Source organism: Labrus mixtus, chromosome 15 (assembly GCF_963584025.1).
Source record: "Labrus mixtus chromosome 15, fLabMix1.1, whole genome shotgun sequence".
Lineage (NCBI taxonomy): Eukaryota > Metazoa > Chordata > Actinopteri > Labriformes > Labridae > Labrus > Labrus mixtus.
In genome coordinates, this window is record NC_083626.1 from 27,973,271 (window position 1) to 27,980,770 (window position 7,500).

The 7,500-nt window shown below is 42.3% G+C and overlaps 1 protein-coding gene and 1 long non-coding RNA gene across 3 annotated transcripts in view; both read right to left on the reverse strand.

The window, feature by feature from the left end:
* The window catches only part of LOC132990182 (nucleolar protein 4-like), a 149,306-nt gene that overhangs the window by 130,949 nt on the left and 10,857 nt on the right, over positions 1-7,500 (reverse strand). The gene's annotated exons all lie outside the window — the stretch shown is intronic.
* The window catches only part of LOC132990203 (uncharacterized), a 3,007-nt gene continuing 760 nt past the window's right edge, over positions 5,254-7,500 (reverse strand). The window contains exon 2 of the long non-coding RNA XR_009675974.1: positions 5,254-7,500. This exon is cut by the window's right edge and continues 238 nt beyond it. This is a non-coding gene — a long non-coding RNA (uncharacterized LOC132990203).

Below are 7,500 nucleotides of genomic sequence, written 5' to 3' on the forward strand. Positions count from 1 at the left end.
AATCAGTGAGCTGTGTAGAGAGTGAGATGATAAAGGTATCTTACTATCTGATCATTAAGGAAACATGTTGAAGTGCTGGCTTCTCTGACAACAATGCAGCAGTCAGTATGTCCTCCTTCTAACTTTAGATTCTGCTCCTGAATGCTCTGGATTTGTTTGGACCAGAGAAGGTAGGCAGTTTTAAGGCCGCCTCCACACGGCCGTTTTGGACGCCCCTCGGTTTGTCAGATATGAGAGCAGTTATCAGGTCAACAGGTGTTGCAGAGATGGAAGCGGGCAAGAGAAGTGGTTCAGATAGAAGTGATTGTACCCGACCTAAAAAGCCTCTGCATGTTTCTAATAAGCTCCACGAGCAGAAACGTGCTCAAACTAGGATCAATAATTACAGAATCAGTCAACAAGCAGTGCAAAAAAACCATATGGTATTGAAAAAAATATCGAACATTTTGACAACTTCATAAAAAATCCTCAAAAATGTTGAACATCTCAATGTGTCTTTGCACAAATAATCAGTTCACATAAGCAACAAAGAGTCAATTCAAATATAAAACCAAAACATGTGGAGTTAATAAAATAAATAAAATGTGCTCAACTTCAGCAGCCTCGTTTGTTTTTCTTCTTCTAAAAACAGAACGGAGACACATGCTGTCTGCTTTTATAGAAATGTCAAAGTTTGTTAGCTTCTAATTAGTAGAGGCTACACAATTGAGCGACGTAGCTCAGATTTGATCGCTCACCGAGCTGAAACCGAGCTGTATTTACTGTTCAGTCTTTGACGCCACGGCAACCGTCTAATTGCAGCTTCACCAATTAAGACTCGGAGCACTGACTGCGCTGGAAGCACGTTCTGTTTTGATCTCATCAAAGTAATTAAAGATTTAACTTTTCGCCTCTGAATACTTCTTGTTGTTCGCTGAAGTTTGAGAGAGAGAGAGAGAGGTGTGAGTGTGTGCAGGTCTTTAATGTCACCGTGGGATGGGAGGCTGGAGGTGGCGACAACGAGCCCCCACTCATCACCACACGCCAGCTTTTCCCCTGTGTGGGTTTTTTTTAAACAGCTATATTAAAAACAAGGATTATCTATGAGTTAACCTGCAGTGATGTTCTCTCACTTTGAACAGAAACTCCTCTTGAAACAAAGCAAGTATGATGGATATAGGGTGTCACTTTAAAGGCTTTATATGTGATTTTTTGATCCAGCAGATGTCGCCCTTGAGCACCAGCATGAAACCAAAACAACTTGCTGCATTGTTGCGTTAGCATGCTAATGCTAGCAGTCTTTATTCTGCTCGTATCTTCACACTGCATGTAAATTTACCTGAAATGAGCGTGATCTAGAAACACAGTTAAGCAGTGAGTACAGTATGTTATTCTTCTTTTCTCTAGTCCCTCAATTAAACAACTTTTATACACGAGGGGAGGAGTCAGCCGGCCGTCCCGGCGATGTAAACAAAGTGAAGATAGGACTCTGAAAACTCTGAAAACATCACAGACAGTGGGACTCGGGTGTTACACCCATTGTAGACAGTCATGACTCACAGAGTTACTTTCAGAGGATATACTTGATTTATACATTTAAGAGTGAAAAATCACAGAACTCAAGGAGATGACACACATTTTTAAATCAATAACATGAGACTAACACAGCAGAGATAAGAGGTACCTCTTTGTCCACCTCTCAGGAGCTTCAATGTCTCCACCACACTTTGTAGTTTTCCTTTATTCTAGGGGCTTTTACCACCTTTATGGAAAGAGGACGGGAGAGCGCATAGAGATAAAAACAGGGATGACAAAGTGAGAGACCACGAGCTGTAAATGGCCGACAGTTGGTGTCGAGCACGGCGGCCACTTGGGAGTCCTTTATAAAATCTAGATAATTTCAGGATACAAAAACTAAAGCTAAACCGGCTCAAGACGTATTTTTATATGTTAGCATTTGAGTCCTCTGGTCCTGAAGAGATCCAGGTTCAGGTTCCAGTTGTTGCTTTAATTATTTATTTTATTTATTCTAATTTATTTCATATTTTTGTGGATGTTGTGATCTCCTGTACATTTTTTTCTTTAAATGCATTGCACAGCACTTTGGTCACTTTAAATCTGCTTTATAAATAAATGTGACTTTACTTGACTTTAATGTTTTTTTTGCGACCTGTCTCTCAGTCTCTCTTCAGGGATGTTGCAATTTTGCGATCATGCATATTCAACCAATCTCTGCACACTTTTTCAACCTTGCAATTTAGGCCAATCACTGCAGCCTTTGGAGTTGCTGCATTTTTGAAAACAGCTTTACAGTGGACGTGTAATGTGTTACACAGAAAACAAAAGCTTTAAAACATCACAACTTGCTCTGCAGCTTTAGAAAAAAGTAGCAAAACCAAACATTTCAAAACACCTGATACATTCTGCAGGGACGTCATTAACAACACACACATCACACCTGCAACACTAAACACCGACGCCTCAAAGAAAGATGGAGTCTGCAGCTTCATCTCTTCCTCATCTAACAACTCCCGTACACACAGCCTTCGCCCCTCCAAACACACACTCTGCACTCTCTGGATACTCTGTAACATAATTACAGCACCAGTCAACAACACACAGCTGCTCAGCAAGAGGCTGGGCTGTCAACAAACACACATACACACAGACACACACACACACACACACCGTCAGACACACACACACAGTCAGACACACACACACACACACACACACACTCACACACACACACACACCGTCAGACACACACACAGTCAGACACACACTCTGTTGCCCCGTCTGTTTTTGAGCAGCATCACGCACTCTCAAACATTCATTGTGCTCCAAGACATCTGACACTTGCACTGATCCACCAAACAAAGACAACAACTAGGTGTGTGTGTGTGTGTGTGTGTGTGTGTGTGTGTGTGTGTGTGTGTCTGTGTGTGTGTGTGTGTTTCTCTAAGCTGATGTATCCTTAATGTAAATAAAAAGTCAAGTTTACCAGTTTCATTTATAATGAAGAAACAACTGTTGAACTGTTTTACAGATATAGATTAATGACATCATTGCCGTTCAGATTTTTTTCCTTTAAGCCATAAATTATCATATTTTGTCTTTCAACATGATGCAAAGAAAGTGCATCAATCATTGTTTAATAAAAAAAAAAAAAGGAGTGGATATCTCTTGTTTTTCTCCTGGTCATCTTCCACATGTAGTCATGAATTGCTGACGGGCCAAATGAGCAAGTAAATCAAGCAGGCAAAATAAGTTATTCAGAAAAGAGTGGACTAAAATATTCAACTTAAAGGCACAGTATGTAAAGTCCACCACCAGGGGGCGCTCAATCAAAACAATAACAAAAGATGACGTTGAGGCTGGCGGGGGAATCATGGGAGTGATTCTCTCTGCTAACTTTTTTATCAACAGGACGAGTATTTATTTAGAAAATCCCTAGCATGTAGATTCTCTGTACGCCTGACGGGCAGGTGTGTTGATGCTAAAAATAGCATCATGCAAACATGTCGGATCTGAACGTGATAAATCTCTTATTAACAAAGCACAATAAAACGACTCCATGCAAACTTCTGAATGTTGGAGAAGTTTGATGTTGGAAACGCAGTGCAACTTCTGTATTTTCTGAAAAGCCTGGGTTGAAAGACCCAAAACACGGGTCAGATGGTAGTTGCAAGAGGTCACATTACCCATCATGCATTGCTGTTAAAAGGTGCAGGTCTGAGTTTCTTAGTGACATCACAGGGTCGATTTTTTTGTGTCTCTTTTTGTTTTCAGGCTGTGTGCCCGCTGCTTCACCCAACATGTGTCCCTCACATAACCTCCAGCACAGATGACACACACACACACACACACACACACACACACACACACACACACACACACACACACACACACACACACACACACACACACACACACACACACACACACACACACACACACACACACACACACACACACACACACACACACACACACACACACACACACACACACACACACACACACACACAGTTTATGATAGGCCAGGGTCAAGGGGAGGGTACGACACACACACACACACCAGAGTCCGACCAATTCCTGTCAATTTAGGTTTTTTATAATGACAGAATAAGGAGCTCTTTGAGACAGCAGAGATCACGGAGGCCTGATAGAGGGGGGGCCTCCACAATTAAGCCGTCCCTCCTTCAACAGACACACACACACACGATCAGACCCCCAGATGCACAGGACAGCTCTCTACAGAGTGTGTGTCTGAGCGAGGCGGTCAGTCAGTCTCCCCCGCCTGCTCTCGTGGTTCCACATCGGGACAAATTGTGTCTGTTGCTGCTAATAGAGGACAAAGGACACACACACACACACACACACACACACACACACACACACACACACACACACACACACACACACACACACACACACACACACACACACACACACACACACACACACACACACACACACACACACACACACACACACACACACACACACACACACACACACACACACACACACACACACACACACACACACACACACAGAGGGTTCATTCATCCATCTGTTTTACCTAAACATACCATTTCCCCATCCCACTACAGAGCAGACGAGCCCGGTTTATTGGAGTCATTTCCAAGTCAGCTCAGCTCTGTGTATCAGCTCCATCTGATCCTCCATGAGTGAGGCAGACCCCCATCTGAGGGGATCAGGGTCTACACATCAGCTGTTTGGCTTTTGTTTTTCATTATGCAGAAAAAAACAAAGCAAGGCAGCAGCAGCAGGGGAATACATTAAGTATCATTTGTGAGCTCTAAATATTACACAGAAGTAAACCTAATTAGAGGGACGAACAAACCGGTTTCAGGAAAATGTTTTTTTGGTCTTCAGATTCATTATGAACTCAACTGGAGAGAAGAGGCGGGATCTGTGGGTCAAAAGGTCATAGCGCTTGTGATTTCATGTAAACAAAGAGTGACTTCTTGACATCATATTGCAGTTCATGGTAATTTATCGTTATCCATCCATATTGTTGTAGTCTGTAGCCAAGTAGGCTTTAGTCCTCCAAGCGGGCGGCCTGGGTTCAATTCCCCACTCTCTCTCCCCCTGGTTTCCTAATCCATCACCGTCCATCCATCCGTTATCTATACTGCTTTTCCCGTTCGGGGTCTCGGGGGGCTGGACTGTTCAGCAGCCAATCACAGGGCTGGCATATAGAGACAGACAACCAGCCACACTCACATTCACACCTACGGACAATGTAATAATAATAATAATAATAACTTTATTTATATAGCACCTTTTAAAAACACAGGTTTACAAAGTGCTTTGACAAACAGCAAAAACAAGAACAAACTAAACCAAACACAGAAGAACAGAAACAACAGCAAGAACATAACAAATGTAAAATACTAAAAATAATTAAATACAATTCAACAGAAAAGAATCCAAAGTGCACGATACCCAACAGACATATATAACCCGACCATCACAAGAACCATCACAAGAACCATCATAAGAACCATCACAAGAACCATCACAAGAACCATCATAAGAACCATCATAAGAACCATCACAAGAACCATCACAAGAACCATCACAAGAACCATCATAAGAACCATCACAAGAACCATCACAAGAACCATCATAAGAACCATCATAAGAACCATCACAAGAACCATCACAAGAACCATCACAAGAACCATCATAAGAACCATCATAAGAACCATCATAAGAACCATCATAAGAACCATCACAAGAACCATCACAAGAACCATCACAAGAACCATCACAAGAACCATCACAAGAAACATCACAAGAACCATCATAAGAACCATCATAAGAACCATCATAAGAACCCAGGAAACACAAGAACCATCATAAGAACCATCACAAGAACCATCATAAGAACCCAGGAAACACAAGAACCATCATAAGAACCCAGGCAACACAAGAACCATCATAAGAACCCAGGCAACACAAGAACCATCATAAGAACCATCACAAGAACCATCATAAGAACCCAGGAAACACAAGAACCATCATAAGAACCCAGGCAACACAAGAACCCAACAACACGAGCTGATACCAAGAGGACCAAAGATTTAAAAAGATGTAAGAAACTAAAAGAGCTAAAAGCAAATAAAAAAGATAACAGCAATAAGAAGGTAAGAGCAGTAAAAGAAACAGAAACAAGTGAATAAATTATCAAAAAAAAACAATAATATGTAAAATGTAGAGTCACTAATTAACCCAACGAACCAAACGGGGATTCAAACCAGGAACCTCCTCCCTGTGAGGCAACAGCACTAACCACTGCAGCCCTGTCCTCTCTAATGAAGGCAAACTGCCAACAAATAAATACGGCAGCAGAAACAGGTAACAAGTGCACCTCTGCAGAATTGCAGGTTTAGGCACAAGATGCGAGAAAAGGACGGGACAAAACTTAACTCTCACTGTTAACTTCAGTGAACAATATTCAAATGAGTGCGATGCGAGCTGCGCGATCCAACATTTGATTGGATTTGGATTCTCCCATGATTGACAGGAAAGGTTATTTTCCCCAGCATTCAAACTGGAAACAACATGGCGGCTTTTTGGTAATATAAAATACCTTTTCATACATGCACGCAAGCAGTGCACTGAAATCTCATTCTGAGAGCATGTGGTGCGAGCAATGCGTCATGTAGTTTCTGACTCTTGACCCTTTTGGTTTAACCCACAAGCAGCAGGGACACTAGGCGACAAGCAGGGTCTTGCATGAAATGTTGCGACTTGTCGTATGCAGTCAGGGGGCCGCACTGCGTTTTCCTTACAGTCAAACCAACGACTGTGACGTCCCTCAGTTGCACTCGATTTTGGCGACCGCAGTGGACATAAATGTAAACATGGCCGACGTTTTCCATCTAGAGTTAGCCTGAGTAACTTAACCCCCAATCCTTCATGGAGAAACTCTTTGTACAAAAGGCTCTGCTGCAGCTTTGGCCAACCCCTCGTCTGTCTGTGGCTCTGGCTGAAGCCGGTGAAGAGAGGGGGAAGCAGTCATCACATGTACTTGACACCGCTGTCTAGATAGCAACTATTATTAGTCCCAACAAACCACTCAGCACTTCCTCCTTCAACTGGAGCCTCACGCTCCCTGTGCACCACAGAGACGGTTCTCCCATCATGAAAGTGAATTAGAGACAACAAAAGCATCATTTTTTACATGAATCTTCTAATACTGTTATAACAATGACAGCTGGGGCCGTCACTCTGTTCTGTATGCTGTACTGTGAGTCACTGTGAAATGTATGTCTTTTTGTTGCACATCAGAAAAGATTGAAATTCTTCTTTTAAGATAAAACTGCAGACTGATGACAAGCAGAGGGGAGCAGTGACATCCAACGCAGAAGGAGAAGGGTTGATATGATATTCTGTTTACTAACCTCACGCAGAGAAAATGGAATTACTGACCTTGTTCTAAATAATTTGATCAGAGAGCATACTGAGGACGTACAATGGACT